The sequence below is a fragment of the Canis aureus genome, chromosome 9 (genome assembly GCF_053574225.1).
Source record: "Canis aureus isolate CA01 chromosome 9, VMU_Caureus_v.1.0, whole genome shotgun sequence".
In the NCBI taxonomy this organism is placed as follows: Eukaryota; Metazoa; Chordata; class Mammalia; order Carnivora; family Canidae; genus Canis; species Canis aureus.
Genome location: NC_135619.1, coordinates 5,868,038 through 5,890,404, shown reverse-complemented (window position 1 = coordinate 5,890,404; position 22,367 = coordinate 5,868,038). Strand labels below are relative to the sequence as shown.

At 39.6% G+C, this 22,367-nt stretch overlaps 1 long non-coding RNA gene and 1 pseudogene across 2 annotated transcripts; one reads left to right on the top strand and one right to left on the bottom strand.

Moving 5' to 3' along the window:
* Positions 1 to 2,407: 2,407 nt before the first annotated feature.
* On the top strand, positions 2,408 to 16,964 carry LOC144320273 (uncharacterized). Of its 2 annotated transcripts, XR_013385821.1 has the most exons (4): positions 2,408 to 4,288; positions 4,797 to 4,876; positions 6,573 to 6,693; positions 15,483 to 16,964. It is a non-coding gene; the product is annotated as an uncharacterized LOC144320273 (long non-coding RNA). The 2 variants fall into 2 exon arrangements; XR_013385822.1 differs by lacking the exon at positions 4,797 to 4,876 and having other exon boundaries at positions 2,417 to 4,288.
* Positions 12,527 to 14,047, bottom strand: LOC144320265 (tubulin alpha-1A chain-like; annotated as a pseudogene).
* Positions 16,965 to 22,367: the final 5,403 nt, after the last annotated feature.

Genomic DNA, 22,367 nt, shown 5'->3' with positions numbered 1-22,367 from the left:
AATATTATAAAAAATGTAAATGAAACTAACTCACTGATTAAAAAGCAGAGACTGTAAGATTGATACAAAGCCAGAATCCAGTCACATGTTTTTTTTGAAGAGACCAATTTAAACATGAGAGTCAAAGAAGTTTGAAAGTTAAGGATGGAAAAATATGTGGAGGAAAATCCTAACCAAAGATACTGTATGAATCTATGTTAAAACTGAAAAAAAGAGACTTTAAGGCAAGAAGCTTTTAGGGATAAAGAAGGGACACCTTAGGGACACCTGGGTGACTCAGTCAATTAAATTTTTGCCTTCAGCTCAGATCATGACCCTGGGGTCCTGGGATTGAGCCCTGTATCAGGCTTCCTGCTCAACTTCCTTCTCCCTCTGCTGCTCCCTTTACTTATGCTCTCTTGCTCTGTCAAATAAATAAATAAAATCTTTAAAAAATAATCAAAAAGGCTTTAAACCATAATAAAAGTTTTAATTAATTCCAGTATGATAAAATGATTCTGAACTTCCATGCATTTAACATTAAACGCATAAAGCAAGGATTGATAAAATGATAGAAATTGAACAATTCACTCCTGTAGTGATATTTCAATATATCTTTATCAATTATTGACAGGTCAAGGAGACAAAATATTACTTAATATATAGAAGATGCAAACAAAGTTGATTTAATTGACATATATAGAAATCTGTACCAAAAAACAAGAGAATATTTCTTTGCAAGCCCACATAGATAATAAAAAGTTAATCAAATATTGAGGTGCCTGGGTGGCTCAGTTGGTTAGAGTATCTGCCTTTGGCTCAGGCCATGATCTGGGGATCCTGGGATTGAGCAGGGAGCCTGTTTCTTCCTCTCCCTTTGCCCCTCCTCACTGCTTGTTTGTCTCTCAGATACATAAATAAAGTCTTTAAAAAAATTAACCAAATATTAGGCCTAACGCATATTTGCACAAATCCCAAGGAATTAGTATAATCAAGGTGTTATTCTTGGAGAAACAAACAAATAGTACTCTTACATATTTTAGCTATGATCATGTACTTCTGGCTATGTTAAAAATATACCTATCCTAGAGATGTATTTTGAATTATTTATGGATGGAATGACTAATGTTTAGAATTTGCTTTAAGTGTGAGAGAGGAGGAATATGGATGAAAAACTTTGGTTACATAGTGGTAATTTGTCATTGTTTGAATTCAGGTGATGAGTACATATTTTTGATATTATTCCTTCTTTTGTGCACACTTGAAAATATCCATTATAAAACATTAATTTATTTTTTAAATTTTTAAAAAAGATTTTATTTATTTATTCATGAGAGACTCACAGAGACAGGCAGAGACATAGGCGGAGGGAGCCTGATGTGAGACTCGATCCCAGACCCCAGGATCATGCCCTGAGCTGAAGGCAGACACTCAACTACTGAGCCACCCAGGTGTGCCTAAAACATTAATTTAAAAATACTATCTACTGAGATAGTCTTGCCATTTTTCACCTTTAATCTGCTAATGTTGGAATTACAGGAATAGATTTTTCTAATATTAAGCTTTCCACACATTTCTAAGATAAATTCTAATGACTCATATTATCATACGTTACATATTTATTATCTGTTTATATTTGTCAATACTTTTAATTTGTATTTTTTCCAGTTATTTTCATGAATGAAATTTCTCTTTAATTTCCCTTTCTTAACTGGTTAATTATTATTTTTAATTTTATTTTATGTTTTTAAAATTTTAATTCCATTGTAATTAACACACAATGTTATATTAGTTTCGGGTGTACAATATAGTGATTCAATAAGTCTATGTATTACTCAGTGCTCATCATGATAAGTGTACTCTTAATCTTCACTTATTTCACCCATCCACCTCCTCTCAGGTGACCATCAGTTTGTTCTCTAAGGTAAGAGTTTGCTTTTTGGTTTGTCTCTTGTTTTTTGTTTGTTTTGTTTCTCTTAAATTCCACATATGAGAGAAATCATAGGGTATTTGTCTTTCTCTGACTTATTTCACTTAGCATTATACCCTCTAGCTCCATCCATGTTGTTGCAAATGGCAATATTTTATTCTTTTTTATGGCTGAAAAATGCTCCGTTATGTGCAAATCCCTTGACCATTTTTAAATTAGTATTACTCTTTTTATTGTTGAATTGTAACTTATTTTTAATATATTCTCAATGCTATCTCTTTTTTGGATAAATTATATATTTATGGTATATATATCATAATATAATAAGATAATATTATACATAATATTACATAATATATGATATTATATTATAATATCATAATATATCATAATATGATAATATACATAATATATATCACATATATATATTCCATTCTGTGGTTGTCTTTTCCATTTCATTTGTGGAAAACTTTGTGGTCTTTGAAAAAGGTTTTGGTATTGATAAAGTCCAATTTATTTTTTTCTTTGATTGCTGTGCTTTTGGTATGATCTCGAAGAAACAGTTGCATAGTCCAAGATCACCAAAATTTTGCTCATATTTTCTAAGAGTTTATAGTTTTAGCTTTTACACTTAGGTCTTTGATCCATTTGAGTTAGTATTTTAATATGTGCATATTCTTTTGCATGTGGCTATCCAGTGGTCCTAGCACTATGCTGCCATTGGATGGTCTTAGTATTATTGTTGAAAATCAATTGCCCATGGATGTCTGGGTTTTTTTGCCTGAACTCTCAGTTCTATTTCATTGATATCCATCCATTTTTAAAGAAATCTGTGTTAAATCTTCTAATGTGATTTTGTACTGATCATTTCTCTTTATATACTGACAAAATAATATATATTAAAATGGGATTGTGTTCATTAATCAAAGAGTACAACCTGTGGCTGATAAAGCCTTGAATGCATGAGAATTTGCAGCAGTGGGAAAGAGGGGACATAGGTGGTGTGCATGATCATATTTATTGCCAAGAGGAGCAGCAGCTGGAGGCAGCATAGTGACTGGGGTCCCAGCTGTAAGTTGAGTGCAGGCTGCAGGTGCTCAGGGAACACTGTGTTGCCACTGCAGAAGTAGGTGCCTGAATGTTCAGTCTCAGAGGCTGAAATGGTCAAGAAGCTGTCCGTTCTTGTTCCACTGAACTGAGCAGTCAGTTTTCCATCTCGGGTCAATTCCCCAGCCTTATATAAGGCTATCACGAGGACAAGGCCCTCCACAGGATCCTGCTTGAACCATTGAAAAGTGTTGAGTATACTCGAGGAATTGCAGCTCATGGAGACATCCTCTCCTTCCTGAATGGACACAGACCTAGGATTCTGATTCAGCTGCTGGCCACTCACCCCTGTTTAGAAAGACAAAAGAAGGTATTCAAAATCATTTTTAGATCACCTTTGTCAGAACCATGATAGACACTAACTCCCCAGACCTACTGCTGTGCTTTTTCTTTTCCTCTCTCTCTCTCAGTAGCTTTTCTCCTTCTGTTTCTTTCTTTTCATGGACCTAGATAAGACCTCACATCTTGCCCTCACAGAATTTCCACCCCTTTAGAATTCTCTGAGACTCAGAAACCCCTAAGACTCACATGTCAGCTGCATGCACAGGAATATTAATAAACCTTCAAGGAGCATGGTCATCACAAGTCCTTCAGCAAAAAATTATTTCCTAAAAGGATTTTTGCTTCAAGAAACTCCTCTTAGCTTAGAGTAACACTATAAATACCACCGTGATGTGAAAATATCTGTTCTGTGTATCAGCCAATCTGATCTCTAACTGGAGGTTTCTCTGAGTTTTGAGCCAATCTTGAAGGTTAACTTTGAATGGAGACACTGCTCCCTTATGACTAGTCACTAGATTGCTGTTCCTTCATGCCACTCTTGGAGAGTTGTAAAAATAATCCAATTTCTCCCATTCATTTGATGAACCCTTATTGAGTACCCATTGTCTGCTAGGGAAATATAAAGACATGAACAAGACAGACAGGAACTCTTCACCTGGGCACCTTATAATATCTCCCTGGAAAATCAGTGAGAGCCAGACAGGATTAAGCATGGTGAATTGAAGACATATTTTTTCTCTGTGCCTTTTTCAGAATCCACTGAAATAAAAGTAAATTTTTAAAGAAAATTATGAACCCCCAAAGAATATAAAGATGTTATGTTTATGTTTATTATCCCATAAGATGTTTTGGGAACTGAAAGTGAATGGACAACTGGTAACTGGTTTAGCAGCCTGAAGAAAAGTAAGTCCTAAGGACTTGCAGAGGAAAATGCCAACAAAAATCCAGGTGCTCTGAAAGTCTCAAGAACTTGTACCACAGCAGATCAGGGTAAGGGGTTCAGGGTAAGGGGATTTCAAACAGAATATATCAGGTCTAAAGGAAAATAGTATAAAGTACAGTTATACTCTCAGATTTCACATCCTGACCTGAAAAAATCAGGTGTCCATGCCTTTCCATTAGATTTTGTGGGGGGGAGGGGCGAAAGCCCTTTTTTTCTGAAGATATGGAATAAAGACACATATAAGAGTCTGGGATACCAGGCTCAGCTGAGAGTGAGTACTTAAAAACTAGAGCTGTCCTCCTTTGCTCAGATCCCAGATTTATATCCCACTAAGTATGAATGAGCATCTGGGATCACTAGGCATTTGAGAAGATTACCTTAACATGACAGGCAGAGACAGGAAAAAAAAAAAAAGAAAAGGACCCTGATGGAGACAAAAATACTAATAACCCGACATTCTCTCTCTCTCTTCTTTCTTTCTTTCTTTCTTTCTTTCTTTCTTTCTTTCTTTCTTTCTTTCTTTCTTTCTTTCTTTCTTTCTTTCTTTCCTTCTAGCAAGCTCTATATCTAACATGCAGCTTGAACTCAGAACCCTGAGATCAGAAGTCATACGGTCTACCAACTGAGCCAGCCAGGTGCCTTCTTTCTTTTTTAATGACTCTGCAATATTTTATTGAAGTAATACATTTTTAAAAAGCAAACAATAAACAAAAAGCCAAGACATTCTGTTTGGATAAAAACAAATTTGCATTAATTTGGTGCTCTCTTCGTGGAATGTGGGAGGCACAGAAATGACGTATCATTGGATCTACTCCCCCCTTGTGATCATCATGGTTGCTGCTGCAGTCTCCCTGATGATGAGCAGCTGTTCCAGTCTCCATGAGGTCCTGCTGTCTCAGCCTTGAGAGTGTCCCCATTTTCTTGAGAATTCTGGCAGTCTATTTCTGTCCCATAACAGAGTATAGGCCAGGCAGTAGTGTATAAAGGATGCCACTACGCATTGGGATAAACATGGCATACATTTCTGGATCATGAATTAAAAGCTTTTCTTTCTTCTTTCTTTCTTTCTTTCTTTCTTTCTTTCTTTCTTTCTTTCTTTCTTCTTTCTTTCTTTCTTTCTTTCTTTCTTTCTTTCTTTCTTTCTTTCTTTCTTTCTTCTTTCTTCTTTCTTTCTTTCTTTCTTTCTTTCTTTCTTTCTTTCTTTCTTTCTTTCTTTCTTTGTATATTGAAACAAATGAGGGCATACAGAATAGAATGTAACACATGAATTTTAAAGATAGAACATGAAACTTCAAAGAGATATCATATATATGGGAGACCACATCTCACAGACCTGCAAGAATACAGCCTCACTCTCCTGGCAGTTAGCAGGAATTTGTAGGGAAATTTTTTAAAACACTGAGTTTAATGAGAAGACTCATATCTGTCTTAAGTGTGCAAACTACAACAACCTAAGAAATACAGTTGCTATGTATTCTAACTTAATTGTTTGGATGATCTTCTAAGTAGAATTACTATGCCAGAAAACCAAGGGTAGCAAATGGCTTTAGTGAGCTTGTATGGAAAGAAAGCTCTGCCATAAAAGGATGGATTATTACTATTTAGAGTTAGGGAAGAAGGAAGATGCCAATCAGGAACCCCAACAAAACAAAATGAGGTAAATATGAGGGGCCACCACTTTTAAGTGCAGGAAACTGGCACAGCTCTAGGGCTGCATCCATTGTTCCAGGGAAGAGATTTTCAACTCAGTCACAAAGGTCTAGTTCAGTTCCCCGGTAGTCAGGGGTGTAGTTACCTTTTTTCCATCATTTTCTTTTAGGCATTTTGCAGAAATGAGTGCAAAGCACAGCCTGCCTCCTGACTTCAGGTTGGTGGGCAGTGACCATGAGAAACTGTGTTCAGAGTCACCTACTGAAAGGAAGCAGGCAAGGTGTAGATGCACCATGTGATAGGCAAGTGGCCTCTATGTCTCTGGGATGGCTGTGGCCTCCAATGTGCTGTCCCAGGATTCAAATTCTTAAAAGCATTCCTTGATGGGAATTTCTTCTCACTCTCAGTTTTTTTCATAAGTAAAATGCAGATAATCATATAATTCTATGGCCATTCTATACCTTCTATTGTATTAACTCTAAGTGGATATGATGCCCTTAATTCTATGCATCCCAAACACCCATCACAATGATTGTATGGAGATGGTGTCTGGGATAACAGACGCTACAACTTATTGTGTGCAGTGTCAAGCAATAGAATCTCTGTCCTTGTTCTTTTCTGGATCGCATTATCCTTGTAAACAAATTGAGTAATGATTTATTTTTAAATAAATGCTTGCAGTATGGTGCCAGCACCCTGCCCACGGGAACTGCCTTACACCCTTGCAGATGGCCTACATTATGGTTTAGTGGTATTGGAAGCAGCATTTGCCTTCAAACATCCTTCCTCTCCAACTGTCACTGTAAGTGAAAGCACACTAGTTGAGATGATTTCCATTGAATGTCCTCCAACATTCCTTTTTCAAATATAAGCAATCCAGGGGGAGCCAATCAAGAATGTCGCATCGAGATGTGAGTTAGGGTAGGAACCACTCCATTTTGGAGATTGAGCTGGGAAATGGATATGGAATCAATGAAGTGGGAGAAGATTTTGGAAAGCAATTTGGTGACCAGAAACATTAGGCTTTGGGTGGGCAAAAGGGTATTAAAAGGTCACGGAGTACCACTAGGAGTGGGGGAAAAAAGCAGGGGCGGCCGACAGGATTGGGAATCAAATAAAGATGCCAGGATGGGGAAGAATTAAGGACAAAATCCTTGTATGCTCCACGTGGCTCTAAGAGCATATCTCTTATCAAGGATAGTGGACAAGACAAATGAAAAAAAAGTCTGCAAGACGAGCTCTGCCACAGGACTGTATAGAATTTGTTTCTTTCTGAAGCAACATGAGAGGTGAGGGGGCCAACTGGGTGTGGCTGCAGCCAATGGGCAGTGTGAACCGATGAGGCCATGTTGCAAAAGTAACAGGCAGTCTGAGATGGGCTTGTCCCTCTCTCACTTTCTCTCTCTCTCTCTTCCACCTATCCATCCATTTGTCTATCTCTATGTTTATGATATAAACTTAGGAAAAAGCATTGCCCCGACTCTTCCTAGTGTGACAATACTGCTGTCCCAGTACTTATGGTTCAATCCTAAAATGCCACAAGGAATCTACTATGTGACTCAGATTTTCTTTCTATTAACAAGCTGAGTGAGTAGCAGAAGGGAAAGAGTTCTCTTGGAACAATAAAGGCACAAGATCTGTGCACAGTGAATGCAAAAATCATTGAAATTCATGATATTCTTGTCCTGGCTTGAGGTTCCACCTACTAGAAAGTAGTAATTACCCAGACAAAAAGTCAAATGAAATTTGGAAATAAACGTAAGGGCTTTCCTTACTCTCACTCCAGACCCTCCTTCTTTGTGTTCTGTTTTTTTTTTTTTTTGGTTTGTTGGTTTTGTTTGTTTGTTTGTTTTTTTGTATATATATTTTTATTGGAGCTCGATTTGCCAACATATAGCATAACAGCCAGTGCTCATCCCGTCAAGTGCCCCCCTAAGTGCCTGTCACCTAGTCACCCCAAACCCGCCCACCTCCCCTTCCACTACCCCTTGTTCGTTTACCAGACTTAGGAGTCTCTCATGTTCTGTCACCCTCACTGATATTTCCCACTTATTTTCTCTCCTTTCCCCTTTTTTCCCTTTCACTATTTTTTATATTCCCCAAATGAGTAAGACCATATAATGTTTGTCCTTCTCTGATTGACTTACTTCACTCAGCGTAATACCCTCCAGTTCCATCCACATCAAAGCAAATGGTGGGTATTTGTCATTTCTAATGGCTGAGGAATATTCCATTGTATACAATGACCACAGCTTCTTTATCCATTCATCTGTCGATGGACACGGAGGCTCCTTCCACAGTTTGGCTATCGTGGCCATTGCTGCTATAAACATCGGGGTGCAGGTGTCCCGGCGTTTCACTGCATCTGTATCTTTGGGGTAAATCCCCAGCAGTGCAATTGCTGGGTTGTAGGGCAGGGCTATTTTTAACACTTTGAGGAACCTCCAGACAGTTTTCCAGAGTGGCTGCACCAGTTCACATTCCCACCAACAGTGCAAGAGGGTTTCCCTTTCTCCGAATCCTTTCCAACATTAGTTGTTTCCTGTCTTGTTAATTTTCATCATTCTCTCTGGTGTGAGGTGGTATTACATTGTGGTTTTTTAAAAAATATTTTTATTTATTTATTCATGAGAGACAGAGAGGGAGAGGGAGAGACACAAGCAGAGGGAGAGGCAGGCTCCATGCAAGGAGCCTGACATGGGACTCGATCCCGGGACTCCAGGATCACACCCTGGGCTGAAGGTAGGCGCTAAACCACTGAGCCACACAGGGATCCCCTCATTGTGGTTTTTATTTGTATTTCCCTGATGGCCAGTGATGCGGAGCATTTTCTCGTGTGCTTGTTGGCCATGTCTATGTCTTCCTCTGTGAAATTTCTGTTTATGTCTTTTGCCCATTTCAGGATTTGATTGTTTGTTTCTTTGCTGCTGAGTTTAATAAGTTCTTTATAGATCTGAATACTAGCCCTTTATCTGATAGGTCATTTGCAATATCTTCTCCCATTCTGTAGGTTGTCTTTTAGTTATGTTGACTGTTTCTTTTGCTGTGCAGACACTTTTTGTCTTGATGAAGTCCCAATAATTCATTTTTTCTTTTGTCTCCCTTGCCTTCATATATGTATCTTGCAAGAAGTTGCTGTGGCCAAGTTCAAAAAGGGTGTTGCCTGTGTTCTCCTCTAGGATTTTGATGGATTCTTGTCTCATATTTAGATCTTTCATCCATTTTGAGTTTATCTTTGTGTATGGTGTAAGAGAGTGGTCTAGTTTCATTCTTCTGCTCGTGGCTGTCCAATTTCCCAGCACCATTTATTGAAGAGACTGTCTATTCCAGTGGAGAGTCTTTCCTGCTTTGTCCAATATTAGTTGACCATAGAGTTGAGGGCCAATTTCTGGGTTCTCCATTCTATTCCATTGATCTATGTGTCTGTTTTTGGGCCAGTACCACACTGTCTTGATGACCACAGGTTTGTAGTACAACCTGAAATCTGGCATTGTGATGCCCCCAGCTCTGGTTTTCTTTTTTAATATTCCCCTGGCTATTCAGGGTCTTTTCTGATCCCACACAAATCTTTTTTTTTTTAATTCTTTTTATTTTTATTTATTTATGATAGTCACACACACACACACACACACACACACAGAGAGAGAGAGAGAGAGAGGCAGAGACACAGGGAGAGGGAGAAGCAGGCTCCATGCACCGGGAGCCCGATGTGGGATTCGATCCCGGGTCTCCAGAATCACGCCCTGGGCCAAAGGCAGGAGCCAAACCGCTGCGCCACCCAGGGATCCCCCACACAAATCTTTTTTTTTTTTTTTAATTTTTATTTATTTATTTATGATAGTCACAGAGAGAGAGAGAGAGAGAGAGAGAGGCAGAGACATAGTCAGAGGGAGAAGCAGGCTCCATGCACCGGCAGCCCGATGTGGGATTCGATCCCGGGTCTCCAGGATCGCGTCCTGGGCCAAAGGCAGGCGCCAAACCGCTGCGCCACCCAGGGATCCCTCCCCACACAAATCTTAAGATGATTTGTTCCAACTCTCTGAAGAAAGTCCATGGTATTTTGATAGGGATTGCATTGAATGTGTAAATTGCCCTGGGTAACATTGACATTTTCACAACATTAATTCTTCCAATCCAGGAGTATGGAATATTTTTCCATCTCTTTGTGTCTTCCTCAATTGTTTTCAGAAGTGTTCTGTAGTTTTTAGGGTATAGATCCTTTACCTCTTTGGTTAGGTTTATTCCTAGGTATCTTCCGCTTTTGGGTGCAATTGTAAATGGGATTGACTCCTTGATTTCTCTTTTTTCAGTCTCATTGTTAGTGTATAGAAATGCCACTGACTTCTGGGCATTGATTTTGTATCCTGCCACACTGCCAAATTGCTGTATGAGTTCTAGCAATCTTGGGGTGGAGGCTTTTGGGTTTTCTATGTACAGTATCATGTCATCTGCGAAGAGGGAGAGTTTGACTTCTTTGCCAATTCGAATGCTTTTTATTTCTTTTTGTTGTCTGATTGCTGAGGCTAGGACTTCTAGTACTATGTTGAATAGCAGTGGTGAGAGTGGACATCCCTGTTTTGTTCCTGATCTTAGGAGAAAGCCTCTCACTGTTTCCCCATTGAGAATGATATTTGCTGTGGGCTTTTCGTAGATGGCTTTTAAGGTGTCGAGGAATGTTCCCTCTATCTCTACACTCTGAAGAGTTTGGATCAGGAATGGATGCTGTATTTTGTCAAATGCTTTCTCTGCATCTATTGAGAGGATCCTATGGTTCTTGTTTTTTCTCTTGTTGATATGATCTATCACATTGATTGTTTTACGAGTGTTGAACCAGCCTTGCATCCTGGGAATAAATCCCACTTGGTCCTGGTGAATAATCTTCTTAATCTACTGTTGGATCCTATTGGCTAGTATCTTGTTGAGAATTTTTGCATTTGTGTTCATCAGGAATATTGCTCTACAATTCTCCTTTTTGGTGGGGTCTTTGTCTGGTTTTGGAATTAAGGTGATGCTGGCCTCATAGAACGAGTTTGGAAGTACTCCATCCCTTTCTATCTTTCTGATCAGCTTTAGTAGAATAGGTATTGCTTCTTCTTTAAACATTTGATAGAATTCCCCTGGGAAGCCATCTGGCCCTGGACATTTGTGTCTTGGGAGGTTTTTGTTGCCTGCTTCAATTTCCTCCCTGGTTATTGGCTGGTTCAGGTTTTCTATTTTTTCCTGTTCCATTTTTGGTAGTTTGTGGTTTTCCAGAAATGCGTCCATTTCTTGTAATTGCCTAATTTATTGGCGTATAGCTGCTCATAATATGTTTTTAAAATGGTTTGTATTTCCTTGGTATTGGTTGTGATTTCTCCTTTTTCATTTGTGATTTTATTAATTAGAGTCTTTTTTGTTTTTAATAAGGCTGGCTAATGGTTTATCTATCTTATTAATTCTTTCAAAGAACCAGCTCCTGATTTTGTTGATCTGTTCTACAGTTCTTCTGGTCTCTATTTCATTGAGTTCTGCTTGAATCTTTATTAACTCTCTTCTTCTGCTTCATGTAGGTTTCATTTGCTTCTTTCTCCAGTTCCTTCAGGTGCAAGGTTAGCTTGTGAATTTGAGTTTTTCCAATTTTTTGAGGGATGCTTGTATTGCAATGTATTTCTCTCTTAGGACTGCTTTTGCTGTATCCCAAAGATTTTGAAAGGTTGTATCTTCATTTTCATTAGTTTCCATGAATCTTTTTAGTTCTTGTCTAATTTCCTGGTTGACCCTTTCATCTTTTAGCAGAATTGTCTTTAATGTCCACGTGTTTGAATTTCTTCCAAATTTCTTCTTGTGATTGAGTTCAAGTTTCAAAGCATTATGGTCTGAAAATATTCAGGGGACAATCCCAATGTTTTGGTTTGGTTAAGACCTGATTTGTGACCCAGTATGTGGTCTATTCTGGAAAAAGTTCCATGTTCACTTGAAAAGAATGTGCATTCAGTTCATTTGGATGTAAAGTTCTGTAAACATGTGTGAAATCCATCTGGTCCAGTGTGTCATTTAAAGCTCTTGTTTCTTTGGAGATGTGCTTAGAAAATCTGTCACTTGCAGAAAGCATTGTGTTGAAGTCTCCCAGTATTAGTATTATTATCTAAGTATGTCTTTACTTTGGTTATTAATTTATTGATATACTTGGCAGCTCCCACTTTAGGGGCATAAATATACATGATTGGTAGGTCCTCTTGTTGGATAGACACTTTATGATATAGTGTCCCTCTTCATCTCTTCTAAAGTCTTTGAGGTAAACTTTAATTTATCCTATATGAGGATTGCTACCCCAGTTTTCTTTTGAGGACCATTTGAATGGTAAATGGTCCTCCAACCTTTCATTTTCAGGCTATAGGTGTCTTAGGTCTAAATTGAGTCTCTTGTAGACAGCAAATAGATGGATCTTGTTTTTTTATCCGTTCTGAAACCCTGCATCTTTTGATGGGATTATTTAGCCCATTCACGTTCAGAGTAGCTTTTTTTTTTTCATTTAAGACAGGGAATACTTTATTCAAACCCATCAGAGAAATGGACAGCTTGGGTCTGTAACAAAGCATTGTGTTTTAAAGCATAGGTCAGTAATTGTATATGAGAGTATAAACTGCTACTACAAATTAACTGATCAGAGCACAACTTTTCAATGTTCAAAACAGAATAAGCTTCCCTGCAAAAGCAGCACCTTTGTGACATTTTTAACTTTAGTATTCTTTTCCTTCATCTTCACCCTCTCCTTCAACAGAATCCACACCAACCTCCTCATAATCCTTCTCCAGGGCAGCCATGTCCTCACGGGCCTCAAAAAACTCTCCTTCCTCCATGCCTTCACCCACATACCAGTGAACAAAGGCATGCTTGGCATACATCAGGTCAAACTTGTGGTCCAGGTGAGTCCAGGCCTCAGCAATGGCTGTGGTGTTGCTCAGCATGCACACAGCTTGCTGTAGTTTGGCCAGGTCTCCACCAGGTACCACAGTGTGAGGCTGGTAATTAATGCCTACTTTGAAGCCAGTGGGGCACCAGTCCACAAACTGGATGGTATGCTTGGTCTTGATGGTGGCAATGGAAGCATTGACATCTTTGGGAACCACATCACCATGGTACAACAGGCAGCAAGCCATGTATTTACCATGGCGAGGGTCACGTTTCACCATCTGGTTGGCTGGCTCAAAGCATGCATTGGTGATCTCTGCTACAGAAAGCTATTCATGGTAGGCTTTCTCAGCAGAGATGACAGGGGCATATGTGGCCAGAGGGAAGTGGATGCAGGGATAGGGCACCAGGTTGGTCTGGAACTCCCTCAGATCCACATTCAGGGCTCCATCAAATCTGAGGGAAGCAGTGATGGAGGACACAATCTGACCTATCAGCCTGTTTAGATTAGTGTAGGTTGGGTGCTCAATATCGAGGTTTCTATGACAGATGTCATAGATGGCCTCGTTGTCTACCATGAAGGCACAATCAGAGTGCTCCAGGGTGGTGTGGGTGGTGAGGATGGAGTTGTAGGGCTCTAAACAGCTGTGGACACCTGGGGGGGAGGGTAGATGGAGAGCTCTAGCTTGGACTTCTTGCCATAATCGACAGAGAGATGTTCCATCAGCAGGGATATTAACCCAGAACCGGTTCCCCCTCCAAAGCTGTGGAAAACCAAGAAGCCCTGAAGACCCGTGCACTGGCCAGCCAGTTCCTGAATTTGGTCCAAGACAAGGTCAATGATCTCCTTGACAATGGTGTTGTGCCCTTGGGCATAGTTATTGGCAGCATCTTGCCTGTGATGAGCTGCTCAGGGTGGAGGAGCTGGCGGTAGGTGTCATTGCAAACTTCATCAATGACTGTGGGCTCCAGGTCTACAAACATGCCCTGGGCACATGCTTGCCAGTGCCCATCTCACTGAAGAAGGTGTTGAAGGAGTCATCTCCTCCCCTAATGGTCTTGTCACTTGGCATCTGGCCATCGGGCTGAATGCCGTGTTCCAGGCAATAGAGCTCCCAGCAGGCATTGCCGATCTGTACACCTGCCTGGCCAATGTGGGTCGAGATACACTCACGCATGGTTGCTGCTTGGCGGCTGCTGGGCGGATGGCGAAGAAGAGGAGAGGTTGTTGCTTCTTACAGCGTGACTCTTAGGCAGTCGATGTAAGAGAATCTCCAGAGTAATTATTGAAATATATGAGTTTAGTGTCATCATAGTACCTATTCAGTCCCTGTTTTGTGGATTATTTCTTTGGGCTTCCTCTCTTTTACAGAGCCCCCCTTAATATTTCTTGCAGAGCTGGTTTGGTGGTCACATATTCTTTCAGTTTCTGCCTGTCTTGGAAACTCTTTATCTCTCCTTCCATTTTGAATGAGAGCCTTGCTGGATAGAGTATTCTTGGCTGCATGTTCTTCTCATTTAGGACCCTGAATATATCCTGCCAGCCCTTACTGGCCTGCCAGGTCTCTGTGGTGAGGTCTGCTATTAACCTAATACTTCTCCCCATATAGGTTAGGGATCTCATCTCTTGCTGCTTTAAGGATCTTCTTTATCTTTGGAATTTGCAAGTTTCACTATTAAATGTTGGGGTGTTGAATGGTTTTTATTGATTTTAGGGGGGGCGGGAATCTTTCTATCTTCTGGATCTGAATACCTATTTCCCTCTCCATATTAGGGAAATTCTCAGCTATGATTTGTTCAAATATGCTTTCTGGTCCTCTGTCCCTTTCGGCACCCTCTGGAACCCCAATTAAACGTTAATTAAAAGGAAAGATTTTTCCTTCTGAAGCTGTCATTTATTTCCCTTAGCCTTTCCTAACGGTCTTTTAGATGTTTTTCTCTTTTTCCCTCAGCTTCCTTCCTTGCCATCAACTTGTCTTCCATGTCACTCACTCGTTCTTCTAGTTCATTAACCCTTTTCGTTAGGACCTCCAGTTTGGATTGCATCTCATTTAATTGATTTTTAACTTCAGCCTGATTAGATCTAAATTCTGCAGTCATGAAATCTCTTGAATCCATTATATTTTTTTCCAGAGCCACAGTAGCTTTATAATTGTGCTTCTGAATTGGCTTTCTGACATCGAATTGTAATCCAAATTTTTTAAGTCTGTGGGAGAGAGTACTGTTTCTGATTCTTTCTTTTTTTAAATTTTTAAAAATTTATTTATGATAATAACACACACATTGAGAGAGAGAGAGAGAGAGAGGCAGAGACATAGGCAGAGGGAGAAGCAGGCTCCATGCACTGGGAGCCCGACGTGGGATTCGATCCCGGTCTCCAGGATCGCGCCCTGGGCCAAAGGCAGGCGCTAAACTGCTGCGCCACCCAGGGATCCCTGATTCTTTTGTGGTGAGTTCTTCTTTCTAGTCATTTTGCTCAGTGTACAGTGGCTAAAAACGAGTTGTACTTGTTAGAAGCGCAAACTCTTCTCACTGTAGCATTCCAGCTGTTCTCTCTTTAAATATCAGGTTGAATTCATAGATTTTCAGGATGATTTGAAAGTTATCTAGGTAAGTTGGTGGGGACAGGTGACTTGGGGACCCTACTCCTCCGCCATCTTGCCCTGCCCCCCACCACCAATCTTTTTTTTTTTTTTTCAGTGAGAATACTGTATCTTCCTCAAGCTTCTCTTGAAAGAAAAGAAACTCTTCTGCATCTTCTGGCAAGTGGCCCATCCACTGCTCAGGAGCCCTGTGTCAGCAGAGCATCTGCAGCTGCATGTTTGAGGACAGCCTGCCTAGGCCTGGAGATCACAGTGTGTCTGCTGCACAGAAGTAGATGCCTGAGTCGCTGGACTGGGAGGCTGTGATATGCAGGGAACTTTGCTGCTTCTTCTCATTTAACGTGGCAGTGGTTTTTTCATGACTCTTTTCCCCATTCTCCCATAATATCATCAAGGATATTAGACCTTCACTATTTTTTTGCCTGTACCAGTGTAGGGCATACACAGGCTTTGATGAATGGCAGTTTATGGTGAAATTTTCTCCTTCTTGGATGATCAGAGACTGTGGACTCTGCTCCAGTTCTTGGCTACTGACCCCTGTTCAAAAAGACAATGTAAAGAAAACGCCAAGCCTAAGATCTTCATGCTCATGGTAGGTATGGTTTTTCTCACCTGCCTCTTCACTTCCCCCTGAGGCAGCAACATTATCCCTTCAACACAGAATATTGTATTGTCTATCTTTTCAACATGTATCTGGCTCTCAAATGGGCCTCCATGGGACAGAAGAAGACTGAATCCCTGCCCTCAGGAAGCTGTCATCATCCCCTGACTCTCTACACTAACCCCATACTTACAGGCTGCCTGCAACTCTAATATCCCTATGAGAACTTGCAGGAGAGTCTCCATCTTCTGGTTCCTCAGAAGGCAGCTGGATCAGGAGTTCTCGAATGAGCTTCCCCAGCACAGGTTACTTGAGCTCAGCGGGGTCTCACTGGTGCAGGGCACTGCACCAATCTGAGAGATCACACCTGGTTTCCTGTTCCTCCAGTGCTGCAGACCTAAACTCAAATACTTTTTGAACACTGCCACCTTTTGGCTAGACTGAGAAATACTGAATAATGGAAGGCTTCTAGAATTAGTTTATATAAATGAGGTACATTTATTTATTGCAACAAGTATGGTATTTATTATCGGATATTGAAAATACCCTACTATTGCATGCTTGAAACAGTTTCCTTTTTGTAATTAAAATAAAGTGAAAAATTCTGCTCTCTAAAATACTGGGTAATTGTTTTTCAACATTTAGTTCTGCCTACTTTTGATTTGAGTCTTATAAAACACTGCTTTATTGAGGCATACTCAATATGATGTATAATAAACTGCATATATTTATGATGAACTATTTGATAATTTTTGACATGGACATACAAATGTGAAATCATGATCAAAATCTAGATAATGAGCATATGCACTATCTTAGGCTCCTTTGTGGCCTACTCAGTTTTAGAATTATGTCCTCACATCTAGATCTATGATCTATCTGGAATCAATTTTTTTATCGGTGCGAGCTAAGGGTTAAGGTTTATATTTTTGAATATGGCTATCAACTATTCAAGCATGATTTGTTGAGAAGGTTATTTTTTCCTCATTGAATTGTTATGGTACTTTTATTGAAAATCAACTAATCAAAAAAAAAAAAGAAAATCAACTAATCATATATAAGAGTCTATTTCTGGACATTTTATTGTGTTCCAAGGTTATATTTGTCTATCTTTATATCAATCCCATTGTTTCTCAAATATTATATTTTCATAAAAACAACATCAGTACTGTTGGTTCCTCCAATTTGTTATTCCTTTCAAAATGTTTTCACTAACATAGTCCCCTTTAATTTTCATGCATATTTGATGATGCTTCTGTCAGTTTCTACAAAACTTTCTGCTGGGATTTTTATTGGCTTTATACTGAATCTGTAAATCAATTTGGAGAGAATTAAAATTTTATTTTTTAAAAGATTTATTTATTTATTTGAGAGAGAGAGAGAGAGAGAGAGAGAGAGAGAGAGAGAAAGAGTCGGAGGGACCAAAGGAGAGGGAAAGAGAACCCCAAACTGACTCTGCACTGTGTATAGGCCTAAAGTGGGACTTGATCTCACAACCCTGAGATCATGACCTGAACTGAAGCCAAGGGTCAGCTGCCCAACTGACTGCATCAGCCAGGCACCCTAGAATTAACATTTTGACACGAGTCTTCTAATCCACGAGCATAATAATTCTATACTAATTTAGCTCTGAATTTTCTCTTGGAAATTTTTTATATCTTTTATTATTTAGATTTTTTTAAATAAATCTAATTTTTATTGGTGTTCAATTTACCAAAATACAGAATAACACGCAGTGCTCATCCCGTCAGGTGCCCCACTCGGTGCCCGTCACCCAGTCACCCCCACCCCCCGCCCTCCTCCACTAGATCATTTCCCAGAGTTAGGGGTCTTTATGTACTGTCTCCCTTTCTGATATTTCCCACACATTTCTTCTCCCTTCCCTTCTATTCCTTTTCACTATTATTTATATTCCCCAAATGAATGAGAACATACACTGTTTGTCCTTCTCCGATTGACTTACTTCTTTCAGCATAATACCCTCCAGTTCCATCCACGTTGAAGCAAATGGTGGGTATTTGTCGTTTCTAATGGCTGAGTAATATTCCATTGTATACATAAACCACATGTTCTTGATCCATTCATCTTTCGATGGACACCGAGGCTCCTTTCACAGTTTGGCTATTGTGGACACTGCTGCTATAAGCATCGGGGTGCAGGTGTCCCGGCGTTTCATTGCATCTGTATCTTTGGGGTAAATCCCCAACAGTGCAATTGCTGGGTCGTAGGGCAGGTCTATTTTTAACTCTTTGAGGAATCTCCACGCAGTTTTCCAGAGTGGCTGCACCGGTTCACATTCCCACCAACAGTGTAAGAGGGTTCCCTTTTCTCTGCATCCTCTCCAACATTTGTGGTTTCCTGCCTTGTTAATTTGCCCCATTCTCACTGGTGTGAGGTGGTATCTCATTGTGGTTTCGATTTGTATTTCCCTGATGGCCAGTGATGCAGAGCATTTTCTCATGTGCTTGTTGGCCATGTCTATGTCTTCCTCTGTGAGATTTCTCTTCATGTCTTTTGCCCATTTCATGATTGGATTGTTTGTTTCTTTGGTGTTGAGTTTAATAAGTCCTTTATAGATCTTGGAAACTAGCCATTTATCTGATATGTCATTTGCAAATATCTTCTCCCATTCTGTAGGTTGTCTATTAGTTTTGTTGACTGTATCCTTTGCTGTGCAAAAGCTTCCTATCTTGATGAAGTCTCAATAGTTCATTTTTGCTTTTGTTTCTTTTGCCTTTGTGGATGTATCTTGCAAGAAGTTACTGTGGCCAATTTCAAAAAGGGTTTTGCCTGTGTTGTCCTCTAGGATTTTGATGGAATCTTGTCTCACATTTAGATCTTTCATCCATTTTGAGTTTATCTTTGTGTATGGTGCAAGAGAGTGGTCTAGTTCCATTCTTCTGCATGTGGATGTCCAGTTTTCTCAACACCATTGATTGAAGAGACTGTCTTTTGTCCAGTGGATAGTCTTTTTTCTTTTGTCGAATATTAGTTGACCATAAAGTTGAGGGTCCAATTCTGGATTCTCTATTCTGTTCCATTGATCTATGTGTCTGTTTTTGTGCCAGTACCACACTGTCTTGATGACCACAGCTTTGTAGTACAACCTGAAATCTGGCATTGTGATGCTCCCAGCTATGGTTTTCTTTTTTAAAATTCCCCTGGCTATTCGGGGTCTTTTCTGATTCCACACAAATCTTAAAATAATTTGTTCTAACTCTCTGAAGAAAGTCCATGGTATTTTGATAGGGATTTCATTAAACGTGTACATTGCCCTGGGTAACATTGACATTTTCACAATATTAATTCAGCCAATCCATGAGCATGGAATATTTTTCCATCTCTTTGTGTCTTCCTCAATTTCTTTCAGAAGGGTTCTATAGTTTTTAGGGTATAGATCATTGGTTATATATATAACCAATATAACCTCTTTGGTTAGGTTTATTCCTAGGTATCTTCTGCTTTTGGGTGAAATTGTAAATGGGATTGACTCCTTAATTTCTCTTTCTTCAGTCTCATTGTTACTGTATAGAAATGCCATTGATTTCTGGGTATTGATTTTGTATCCTGCCACGCTGCCAAATTGCTGTATGAGTTCTAGCAATCTTGGGGTGGAGGCTTTTGGGTTTTCTATGTACAGTATCATGTCATCGGAGAAAAGGGAGAGTTTGACTTCTTCTTTGCCAATTCGAATGCCTTTAATGTCTTTTTGTTGTCTGATTGCTGAGGCTAGGGCTTCCAGTACTATGTTGAATAGCAGTGGTGAGAGTGGACATCCCTGTCTTGTTCCTGATCTTAGGGGAAAGGCTCCCAGTCCTTCACCATTGAGAATGATATTTGCTGTGGACTTTTCGTAGATGGCTTTTAAGATGTTGAGGAATGTTTCCTCTATCCCTACACTCTGAAGAGTTTTGATCAGGAATGGATGCTGTATTTTGTCAAATGCTTTCTCTGCATCTAATGTGAGGATCATACGGCTCTTGGTTTTTCTCTTGCTGATATGATGAATCACATTGATTTTTTTTACAAGTGTTGAACCAGCCTTGTGTCCCGGGGATAAATCCTACTTGGTCATGGTGAATAATTTTCTTAATGTACTGTTGGATCCTATTGGCTAGTATCTTGTTGAGAATTTTTGCATCCATGTTCATCAGGGATATTGGTCTGTAATTCTCCTTTTTGGTGGGGTCTTTGTCTGGTTTTGGAATTAAGGTGATGCTGGCCTCATAGAACGAATTTGGAAGTACTCCATCTCTTTGTATCTTTCCAAACAGCTTTAGGAGAATAAGTATGGTTTCTTCTTTAAACATTTGATAGAATTCCCCTGGGAAGCCATCTGGCCCTGGACTTTGATGTCTTGGGAGGTTTTTTATGACTGCTTCAATTTCCTTCCTGGTTATTGGCCTGTTCAGGTTTTCTATTTCTTCCTGTTCCAGTTTTGGTAGTTTGTGGCTTTCCAGGAATGCACCCATTTCTTCTAGATTGCCTAATTTATGGGCGTATAGCTGTTCATAATATTTTTTTAAAATCGTTTGTATTTCCTTGGTGTTGGTAGTGATCTCTCCTTTCTCATTCATGATTTTATTCATTTGAGTCTTCTCTCTCTTCTTTTTAATAAGGCTGGCTAATGGCTTATCTATTTTATTAATTCTTTCAAAGAACCAACTCCTGGTTTTGTTGATCTCTTCCACAGTTCTTCTGGTCTCGATTTCGTTGAGTTCTGCTCGAATCTTTATTAACTCTCTTCTTCTGCTGGGTATAGGATCTATTTGCTGTTTTTTCTCTAGCTCCTTTATGTGTAAGGTTAGATTTTGTATTTGAGTTCTTTCCAGTTTTTGAATGGATGCTTGTATTGCGATGTATTTCCCCCTTAGGACTGCTTTTGCTGCATCCCAAAGATTTTGAACGGTTGTATCTTCATTCTCATTAGTTTCCATGAATCTTTTTAATTCTTCCTTAATTTCCTGGTTGACCCTTTCATCTTTTAGCAGGATGGTCCTTAACCTCCACGTGTTTGAGGTCCTTCCAAACTTCTTGTTGTGATTTAGTTCTAATTTCAAGGCATTATGGTCTGAGAATAGGCAGGGGACGATCCCAATCTTTTAGTATCAGTTCAGACCCGATTTGTGACCCAGTATGTCATCTATTCTGGAGAAAGTTCCATGTGCACTTTGAGAGAAGTTCCATGTGAGAAGAATGTGTATTCAGTTGAGTTTGGATGTAAAGTTCTGTAGATATCTGTGAAATCCATGTGGTCCAGTGTATCATTTAAAGCTCTCGTTTCTTTGGAGATGTTGTGCTTAGAAGACCTATCGAGGGTGGAAAGAGCTAGGTTGAAGTCACCAAGTATAAGTGTATTATTATCTAAGTATTTCTTCATTTTGGTTATTAATTGAAATAAATATTTGGCAGCTCCCACATTCGGGGCATATATATTGAGGATTGTTAAGTCCTCTTGTTGGATAGATCCTTTAAGTATGATATAGTGTCCCTCTTCATCTCTCACTACAGTCTTCGGGGTAAATTTTAGTTTATCTGATATAAGGATGGCTACCCCTGCTTTCTTTTGAGGACCATTTGAATGGTAAATGGTTCTCCAACCTTTTATTTTCAGGTTGTAGGTGTCCTTCTGTCTAATATGAGTCTCTTGTAGACAGCTAATAGATGGGTCCTGCTTTTTTATCCAGTCTGAAACCGTGGGCCTTTTGATGGGTCATTAAGCCTGTTCACGTTCAGAGTTACTATTTAAAGATATGAGTTTAGTGTCATCATGATATCTATTCAGTCCTTGTTTTTGTGGATTGTTCCCCTGAACTTCTTCTTAAAGGAGAATTTTAAGAGTCCCCCTTAAAATTTCTTGCAGAGCTGGTTTGGAGGTCACATATTCTTTCAATTCCTGCCTGTCTTGAAGCTCTTTATCTCTCCTTCCATTTTGAATGAGAGCCTTGCTGGATTAAGTATTCTTGGTTGCATGTTCTTCTCATTGAGGACCCTGAATATATCCTGCCAGCCCTTTCTGGCCTGCCAGGTCTCTGTGGAGAGGTCTGCTGTTACCCTAATGCTCCTCCCCATAAAAGTCAGGGATTTCTTGTGTCTTGCTGCTTTAAGGATCTTCTCTTTATGTTTGGAATTTGCAGGCTTCACTATTAAATGTCGAGGTGTTGAATGGTTTTTATTGATTTTAGGGGGGGGAATCTCTCTATTTCCTGGATCTGAATGTCTGTTTCACTTCCCAGATTAGGAAAGTTTTCAGCTAGGATTTGTTCAAATACATATTCTGGCCCTTTGTCCCTTTCGGCGCCCTCGGGAACCCCAATTAAAAGTAGGTTTTTCTTCCTCAGGCTGTCGTTTATTTCCCTTAATCTATCCTCAAGGTCTTTT